Source organism: Myotis brandtii, unplaced genomic scaffold (assembly GCF_000412655.1).
Source record: "Myotis brandtii unplaced genomic scaffold, ASM41265v1 scaffold463, whole genome shotgun sequence".
NCBI lineage: Eukaryota > Metazoa > Chordata > Mammalia > Chiroptera > Vespertilionidae > Myotis > Myotis brandtii.
In genome coordinates this window covers 3,027,181-3,036,823 of record NW_005367694.1, presented here as the reverse complement: position 1 = coordinate 3,036,823, position 9,643 = coordinate 3,027,181, and the positions used below count along the sequence as shown (strand labels likewise).

Here is a 9,643-nt window from a genome sequence, read left to right as displayed (position 1 = left end):
GTACTGGGTACTGTGGGGGAGGCCCCCTGCCTCTCCTGTCTGGCCCTCACCCCTCCTCAGCCAGGTTTCCCACACGCCCCATCTCTTCTTCCAGGAGACCCTGGACTTGGGCGCACTGGCGCTGCCCACCTCTGTGTGGGCCTGGCAGGCTGCCCCTTTGCACAGTGGACCCTGGCACATCCCAGCTCCAAGACCCGACGCCTGGCTCTGGGCTCAGAAGGGGCAGCTCAGGCCCTACACGGGCTCCTACCCCAGCCCCTCTGGGCCCAGGAAACCCCAGCGTCCCCCTCCATAGCCTCCGAAGAGGCAGCTCTGTGGACTCTGGTGTCAATGTGCTGGGCAGCCTCAGGCCTGTGCCTGGCGGCCCACCATCAGCACTCCCTGGCACCCGGTCCCTGTGACTGCACAGCCGGGAGTCTGCCAGCCTGGGCCTGGGCATGAGTGGGCAGGGGGTGCATGAGCAGGAGTTTCTTGATCCACTTTTCTCCCGAGCAGCCCCTGGCGTGCCCAAGGAGATGCAGCCAAACTGCTAGGGATGGGGAGCGGGTAGAATTCCAGGTTGAGGCTGCGGGGCTCTGGAAGGGCATGGCAGCCCCAGGTCTCCCACTACCTTCCTGGCAGCCAGGAAACCACAAACACCCATTGGCAAAAGGCTTTGAGGCCCACCTGGGCTCCTCAGCTTACAGGCTTCCCAAGATAAGTCCACTCCCTCCGTTGAGCCTGCTCCTCACTGAGAGACACCTGCCCCCTTCAGGACACCCCTAAGGCCCCCGGTGCCTCTCACCGGCTGCCTGAACCTCAGGAAGCTGCAGGCTTCCTTCGCTGGGCCGTGCCTCCCAGCCACATGTCCTCCCAGCCCATCCTTTGGGGGCACCCTCCCCTCCCCAAGGAGGGAGAAACCGAGGCCACAGTGAGGGATGGGAACAAGGGGCCCACCGGTTCTACTGAAGGTGACGCAGGTGGATGTCTGGGCCCAGGTGGACCTGGGGCCGGTGCACAGGGTCCCTGAGGCTTTGGCGACTGTGTCCTAAGACGGCAAGGGTGGGATCTGATTTCCTGAGAAGTTCCTCCGGCTGCTTTGTGTGCAGTGGGGCTTGCTCAGTGGAGGCAAGGGGTGCGCCGTCTGGCCAGGCTGGCAGAGGGAGGGGTCGGGGGATGAGGGGGAACGTGGGCAAGTCGGAGTTAGACCCAGCGAAAGGTGGAGGCAGTGGGCAGGCTTCCAGCGTCTGTCCCGAGCATCCGGCGTGGGGCACCCGTCCCTGAGGTGGGATGCAGGGAGGAGCGGCCTCCCTCGTTGCCGAGGCCCAGGAGACATCTGGTCGGGGGTGTAGCGTAGGCTGTGCGGGCTGAGCTCAGGAGAGGGGGCCCGGGCTGGAGGACAATTTGGGAGTCTGGAGCATTTGGGTGATATTTACAGCCCAGGAAGAGATGAGATCACCAACAGCCAGTGCTGGCGAGGGGCGGGGAGGGGCGGGAGTGCTGGGCCCCGGGGCAGCGGATTCAGCGCCCGCCTGCCCCCACCCCGACCCTGACCACTCACTGGCCCGGCTGGCTCGTTGAGATCACGCCTGATGGACGGGGCCGGCGGGTGGGGCGGCGGTTAACGTTCGGCCTCTGTCTCCTGGACCCTGAGACCTGTGCAGGAAGCTAATTAAAGCCCGGAGACGTGGGCTGAGCGTGTCGACCTCCCCCGACGCCAGCTGCTGGTTTACCGCGGATGCTCCTGGCCCCCATCCAAGGATGCCAGGCCAACCACAGGACAGCCTGCAGACAGAATCCTTCACGGCTCACAGGCCTGTCCTCACGCCCAGGCCCCCAGGTTAGGGCTGCTAAACACCATCAGCGGAGGCTGACACCTCAAGCCGGGGCTCGAAGTAGGTGAATGGGGCGAACGGGCGGCCTTCTCAAGGCCCTGGGCTCGGAGGGTCACTTCGCTGCAGGCCTCTGAGGTTGGAGGGGTCCTGGGGCCACCGGGTGCTGCCTGCGGGGGGGGGGGGGGGGGCTGCAGGGTTGGCCCAGGCCCTCCTAGGGGAGTACCTACCCCATTTAACTGGCCGCCGGGGCTCTGCACAGTAATTGAAATAATTGGTTTTTAATCCTTATACTCGTTTTGAAATAATAGAAGCAGTAGAATGCTGAGTGGCGGATGGTGAACTGATGTCCAGGGAGACTGAGAACATGCCGGGAACAGGTTGATGGAAATGTGTTAATTTGTTCAATGAGCTGGGGCCCCGGGCAGCCAGGCAGAGGCCTCCCTCACAGCCAGGGCACCTGTCCCGGTCGCCAGCCCTGCCCAGCTCTCGGCCACCTGGCGTGGGGTGAGCGTCTCCCACACCCTCCCTCATTCATGTCCGAGGGGAAGAGGCTGCGGACACCGTCCGTGTGCAGACGAGGACACTGAGGCCAAGGGGTGTGGAGGCGACTTATCTGGGCAGGATTGGACCTACCTGAGGCCACTTGTTCAGACACATCACCCCCAGCAGGTGCTGTGGGCCGGCACGTGCCCCCTCGCCATGCCTCAGCGTCCCCATGGCCCTGGACATCACATGGCCCTGGACATCAATCTCTCTGATGCCAATCAGCCCGGGAGGGGCCCAGGAATGCCATCCATTCAGCACATGGTGCACTGAGCCATCGTAGACACGTGACCACGCTGTCATGACCTGTCTCACTAGGAGGCCTTGCTGGTGGTCCTGCTTGTCATTCCCCACCAAGTGCTGGGCTGGGGCTTCCCTGGAGCCCTGGATGGTAGGCCTGGCCCCTGTGCACAGCCCACAGGCTTGGCAGGGTCCCCCCTTGAAGCCTGGGCAGCCCCAGGGGGAGAGTGTAGGAGCCACTGGCCACCAGCATTCTGGCTTTGACCCTCGCTATGTAGTCAGGCTGGAATCCTGGGGGTCTTGGGGGTCCTGCTCCATCCTCCCACTGCTGCCTCCCTGCGCTCCCAGACAGAATGCCGTGGGATTCTCAGTACCCTCCGCTTCATCATTCAGCTCTGACATGACCCCTCCTCCAGGAAGCCCTCCCTGACCACCACCACCCCAGGCTGATTCCCACCCAGCGGGGCAGTCACAGAATGGAGCCGCAGCACACAGGGCTTGGGGGAGCCTGGAGTCAAGTTGTGGCTGGGGCAGGTTACCGCATCTGGGGGTCCCCAGTTTTCCCTCCTGTCAGGAGGAATGAGTGAGCCCTCGTGGAAGGAGCCCCTGCAGCTGACAGAGCCACTGTGAGAGGGCCTAGCTTGAGGCCAGTGCTGGAGGGGCTCAAAGACTGGAGAGATGGCCAGGGAGAGGCCAGACCGGACACCCTGCTGCTCTATCTCAAGGCCGTTCCTCCTTCCAGTCGACCCATGTCCAGCGGGTGTGTCTTCTCAGTCCTCGGACCCAGGCACCAACCGCGCACTTGGAATCCCAGGCCCAACAGGTTAAGGGAGTCCCCAAGGCCATGCAGCGAGTAGTGGTTCCAGCCTGGGCCACCTGAGCACACCTCACACAGGGGTCATTGGGGCTCATTCTGGAAGCCCTCACCTCCCTTCCGCTGTCCTAAGCGTTGCTCACAGCATTTCTTTCATTCCTGCGGCCAAATGCACAGCCGGACTGGCAGGGCCCTGCTGACCCCGGGGGGCGGGCGGGGGTTGGACGGGACTCACAGCCAGCATCTGCGGCCAGCGGCAGGGATTCCCAGCTCCAGGGGGGTCCTGTCCTCTTTGCGGGAGCGTGTTTGCTTCAAGCTGTGTGGCTGGGCTGGGTGGAGGAGTCTTCATTCTCGGGGCCAGGTGGGGGCGGGACGGGCGCCACTCCTTCTGGCACCCACCGGCTCACCATGCATTTATTAGCGCAGTGGGTAAGATGAATGGGCCTCCTTCTCGGGGGCTGGCAGGGCGCTGCTCGGGCTCCGGGCATCACGCCCTTGGCCACTGGGCAAGAAAGGAGCCCGCCTGGGACTGAGCGTGGGAGGCCTGTTATGTAGCCTGGCTTGTTGAATCCATGCACATGGATGCGCGAGGGAGGAGCAGTCGGTGGTTCTTGCAGGCCCAGCCGTGGTTCCTCTAGACCAGAGGTTCTCAACCTTCTGGCCCTTTAAATACAGTTCCTCATGTTGTGACCCAACCATAAAATTATTTTCGTTGCTACTTCATAACTGTAATGTTGCTACTGTTATGAATCGTCATGTAAATATCTGATATGCAGGATGGTCTTAGGCGACCCCTGTGAAAGGGGCGTTCGACCGCCAAAGGGGTCGCGACCCACAAGGTGAGAACCGCTGCTCTAGACAAAGCAGGTGGGCCTTGGGGGGCCCCTTCCCCAGCCCACCCCTCTGCCGGGAGGGCTAATTAAACCCGCTGCCGGCAAACTCCGGGACAGGAGGCCTCCGAGCTGTCTTCCCAGAGGCAGTGCCGAGATTTATGGGCACTAAAGGAACATCCATCTCAGGCTGGCCAAGGTGGGGGGGACGGGGGACGCAGCCCCATCCCAGGGAGCACAGCAGCCTCATTTTGATGCAGCAAAGGGGAGACACGGGCGAGGCTTCAAGGGACGCTCACCAAGGAGGGAGAAGAATTAATGTGAACAATTAGGGAACGATGAAGACCTTGCACGGGAAACACCTCGACACTCACAGCTCGGCAAGGCCAACCTGGGAGGCAGCCGCCCGGGGGCGGGGCAGCGGATGCCACACAGTTATTTTTGAAAAATGATGGAGGAGCGAGAGAGCCAAAGCACAGGGGTGTGTGTGTGAGTGTGTGTGTGTGGAGGGGGGTGGGCAGCCTCCTGAGCTCAGGGGCTTCAGGAAGGCAGTCACAGAATCAGATGAGGGAAGAGGGTCTCAGGGCCTCGGGAGCTTGAGGCTCAGCCCAGGGATGACTGGGGGCCCCGAGAACTAATCGGGGGTGACGGGGGCCAACTCATGATCGAGCCCTCCCTTTGCCAACCGGGAGCAGCTATAGCCACAGCTGCCCACCTGGAAGCTTTCACCTGCCAGTCCTCCCCCTCCATCCCCGGGGCCTTCGCCTGTCTCCCCTCTGCCACCTGAGCCCCAGTCCGTGCCTCCCATCTGACTGTCCATCCATCTCCCACCACTCAGTCCATCCAACAGCGCGTCCCCTGCCCTTCCTCTCCACGGGCTCCACTCCCTCCATCAGATCCTGGGGTGGGGGTGATGGTTCTCCTGTCCCAGGTCAGTATCATTCAGGATACGCCCCCTTCTAGTCTTGGACCACCCCCAGGCCTGCAGAGGCACACACTGGCCCGGGGCCAGGCCTGACTTGGTGGGACCAACCAGGGTGGTGCTGTTGCCTGAATTCCGACCCCGCCCAGAGAGCCTGCGGCCCCACCCAACTGCGGGTCTGGTCTGTTCAGGGGCCCAGGTGGGGGATATAGACAGCGTCAGCCCTGTCCTGCCTGCGTGGACCCTCATCTGTTAGGAACAGACATGCCCGAAGGGTGAGGACACCCCCCCAAACCTGCTCCCCTCATGCGGGTTAACAGCACACAAAGACTTTTGCAATTTTCCCAGCCCATTAGGCTCGTTCTGCAAAAACCAATTAACAACTAGCCTTTCCCACACAGGATCTCGGCTCTTGGGGCCTCACACACCCTCCTCCCCCTCCCCCCCATCAGGACCCCCACTGCTGTGGCTCTGAAGGTGGGTGGTCCTCAATCCTGATGCAGCAGCTCAACCCCCTCCTCCTGGGTCCCCCGTCAGAACTTGAGGGCTGGCAGGGTGGGCCCAGCAGAGGGGGGGGGCGGGCAGGGGGATGAGCACCCTCAGCAGGAGCTGAGCTGAGCACACAAATGGGGTTGCCTATGGGTGACACGTGGGGAAAGGCGCCGCATCGGGGGTGGGTGTCTCCATGGGACGGATCATGGCCGTGTGGCTGGGGCCCTCTGCAGGGTGAAGCAGGCCTTGTCACTTTGGGGTTCACAGACCATGGGGAGCTCCTTGGTGGACCCCTCTAGCATCTATGCCAGGGAAGGCCGCCAGGGCCTGTGGAAGGGGGATGGAGGGAGGAGGGGGAAGGGCTAGCCAGGGGCACCACTGAGTGCTGAGCTCTGGGGTCTCAGCAGCCTGTCCTTCCCATTCCCAACACATCCACATCACCACGCCAGCCGCACCGCTGCGCGCCTGCCCTCGGTGCCAGGGAGGGTGCCCTACGGCCCGAGTCCAGGTGCAGTCCAGGCTGGATGCTGTGGCCGCTGTTCATTTAGCCAGGAAATGCCCCAATTAGTGCTGTGTCGCTGAGGCCGGCTGGTGTGCTGGCGGCCTGCCGCCGTGAAGGGGAGCTGACCCAGAGCAGCAGGGAGCAAAATGAGAAGGCACTTAGCTTCTGAGAGGTTTGCACTCACGGGGCGCTTTCCCGGGATCTGCTCGCCTGGATGAGTGGGTGGGAGGGGACTCCAGCCGCCAGCCCCTCACAGTGGACGCATGTGCTCCTGTGTCCTGCCTGAGGGCACTGTGCCCTCCCTCCACCGCCCCTCTGCCCCTGGCTGGTGTCTCTGCGCCCGAGTCCTGCCCCCAGATTGCCACCAGACACACCAGCTTAGGGGTCCGGTAGGCGGGGCACCCAGTGGACAGCCCAGCATTGTCACTGCATTGCAGTAAGTCCACCTGCTTGTGCTGGTGGCCTGCGGCTGCGTGTGGCTTCCCGCGTGGGCTGGGCCCAAGGGCTCCCCTGTACTCCATCGGCCCGCCCCACCCCCACTTCCCCTCCTAATTGGGCCTTCTCCCTGACAGAGTGCCACACAGGCCCCCGTGCCGGTTCTGTTAACATCGGCACAATCTTTGCTCACTGAAGCCTGGCCGAGTGGAAAGGCTGGTGCAGCCAAAATAGCTCCAGGTCTCCCGGGAGCCACGCAGCAGAAATTCGGGGCGGGGCGAAGATCCTAGGTGTGATGGGGACAGCCGGGCCGCTGAGGCTGCCTGGACCTGCCCTGCTCGGGTCAGGGCTCGGTCCAGGGCCCAGATACCTTTCCGAGACTCAGGGACACTCCGAGCCCAGCTCGGGTCAGGTCAGCCCTGGGCCGAGTCTAGCGGGGTGTCCAGCCTGGGCAGCAGGACACCAGGAGACCCAGGATCCACTCTCATCCCACCTCCTCGCGAGAGCCGAGACGGAGCCTGTGTGGGACTGCAGAGCCCATCTCCCTCCACAAACCTTCTCCCAGCAGCCGCCCCCGGAGCTCCCTGGTTCTTGTTTAAAATGCAGAGCTGGGCCCCTCGCTGGAGAGCCGGTCAGCAAGTCTGGGGGCTCGGGGGCTCAGCAAGTGCCCCGGGTGACTTCTTTGATTGGGCACATTTGGGACACGAACCCCACAATGCTGCGCCCCAAATGGAAGGAATTAAGCAAGCACAGCCAGGAATAAACACCATGGTTTTGTAGCTGGGCAAACTACAGATAAGGGCTCCAGGGCGGCATGGAGGGCCAGCGAGAGTGAGCTGGGGGGCTGGCCTCCTGCTGCTGGGGGGCCCTGGGGGTCACCTCCCCTCCCCAGGCCTCCGTTTCCTCTTCTTTGAAATGGAGTAATGGCGAGAGGCAGAGCAATGCCCGCAGGGAAGGCCCCAGGCCCGCCCTCCTCAGCCCACTTTCCGAGAGACCGCACTTAGCATGAGAAGGCACTCAGCTTCTGAGTACCCAGCAGGGGCCAGCTACTCATTCACGAACCTCGCGCACGCATGGGCTGCCGCGCACCCACATGTGTGTGCAGTCACAGAGGGAGCTCCAAACACAGCGCCCACACAGCGCCCAGCGTGTCAGCTCTCAGGGCTGTGGTTTCGGCGATTTGTTCTCTTCTGGGGTTCATGTGTTTGGGGCTGCCCGCCCTCACTCTGTGTCCCCTCACCGAAGGCCTCCTCCTGTCTCCACAAAACCCACAGCAAGTGGCCGGCAGCACATGCACGGATGGGCTCCAGCTCCTGGGACCCGGGCTCCTGACACGGCACCGAGCTGCCCGAGAATGGATTTCTGAGCAGCCAGCCTTGGACAGCACCGCTCAGGCCCACGCCGGCACTCCCTGGTGTTCAGCACTGGGGCACAGAGGTGGGTGTGAGGGCCCACCCCACAGCCTCCATCTGGGCTGGTCCAAGAAGGCTCCCTCAGGCTTGGGAGGCATGCGGCCTGAGTTTGACATGCTTGGCTACAGCATCGACCTCCTCCCCTGGCCCTGCACCCAGGTCAGGGAGGGAGGGTTTGCCTGGAGGGTCCTGTTCCCAGAGGCTCCGGAAGCCGAGGCCCCACAGCCCCATCCCCGCTCTGCTGCTCACACACGCTTCCCGGCTGTGTGGGGTGTTGTTCACAGTCCATCGGCATTAAAATTAGAACTGCTGCTGAGACTCCAGCAAACTGAGCCCCCAAGGGCAGTCACTTCCCTGAGCTGTGGGACATGCAGGAGGGGCCGGCCGGTGGGGGGGCGGGGGGAGGTGCCCAGCTTCGAGCATCCACCCCTGGCCGAGTCCTAGCCTGGGGCCTCCTGAGAGCCCGGAGCTGGGCGTGGGGGCAGGTGGCCCACAGCAAGGTGCGGAAGAGACTGGGGACAAAGCCCCTGACCCGGTGCTGCCATGGGCTATGGGACTGCGGCACTGGCCTGGGTCCTGTGGGGCCATCGGGGATGTGGCCAGGGAGTCAAAGGCCCTAGGAGCGTCCCCCAGGTGCCCGGCAGGGATGGCCGCTTGTGGGCAGCATGCTCTCGGGTCACGTGCCTCACGGGACACAGGTCGGCAGACCCACCCCAGGAACTTCCCCCTTGCTGGACCCTCCCTCCCCTCCATGCAGTCTCTCCGGGTACACCCCTTCCCTCGGCCTGTGCTCACAGCACCACTCAGCAGGGCCCCCTCCTCTTCCTGACTACACTGCGGTCCCGGCCCCTGGAGTTTACCACGTGTGCTCCCCCGGGTCCTCAGGGTGCTGCTGGTCTCCATTGTCCCTGCAATGTCCCAGGATGGAGCCCAGAGGCCTTGGTGACCACCTGTGACAGTAGCCGAGGGGATGTGGACCAGGCAGGTCAGAGAAGCCTCAGGGTCATGGAAGTGGCCAGGAGACATGGCCCAGTCCCTGATGGCGTCCCCTGCCCACCCTGACCCAAGGCCTGCCAGGCCCTTCCTCACACAGGAAGCCTGGAGGAGGGCGAATGCAGCACCATTGCCTCCCAGGGAGTGGCTCAGACCCACTGACGGTAAACAGCTGTTCGTTTCTTGGACAGCAAAATAAATTGTTTTAACAGCAGAGTCGTTCTTCTCTGAGCGGCTGGGGGCTTACACCTTGGAGTCCCACACCCCCCAGCTGGCCTTCATCTGGATCCGCCCCACAGCATGGCAGCCCAGTCGCCCCAGGGCCAGGGAATGATGGATCCTGCCCAAGCCTGGGCTGGGTCCCCGAGCCCCTCATGGGACCCCAACTAGGCCTGGCGTCTTATTCCCCATCTTCCAATAACAGCGGGGCACCAGGCCGCATCTCCCACTTCCTCCTCCTCCATCTTCATCCCACCCGTGATGCTATGCCGGCGGGTCTGGGGACATGGGGCTTGCAGAGGCCTGGGCATGCCTGTCCTCTGGAACCACACGTCCCAGGGCTCCTGCAGGAAAGAACTCCAGGCAGCTCCCGGGAGCACAGGGGGGAGGGGGGCTCGGTGCCCCTCCCAGAGCTCCAGCTGCCACA

The 9,643-nt window shown here is 63.4% G+C and overlaps 1 long non-coding RNA gene across 1 annotated transcript; it reads left to right on the top strand.

Moving 5' to 3' along the window:
* The first annotated feature begins 1,477 nt into the window (after positions 1-1,477).
* On the top strand, positions 1,478-9,284 carry LOC102259322. Its single transcript, XR_314138.2, has 3 exons — positions 1,478-1,874; positions 7,867-8,029; positions 8,890-9,284. It is a non-coding gene; the product is annotated as an uncharacterized LOC102259322 (long non-coding RNA).
* Positions 9,285-9,643: the final 359 nt, after the last annotated feature.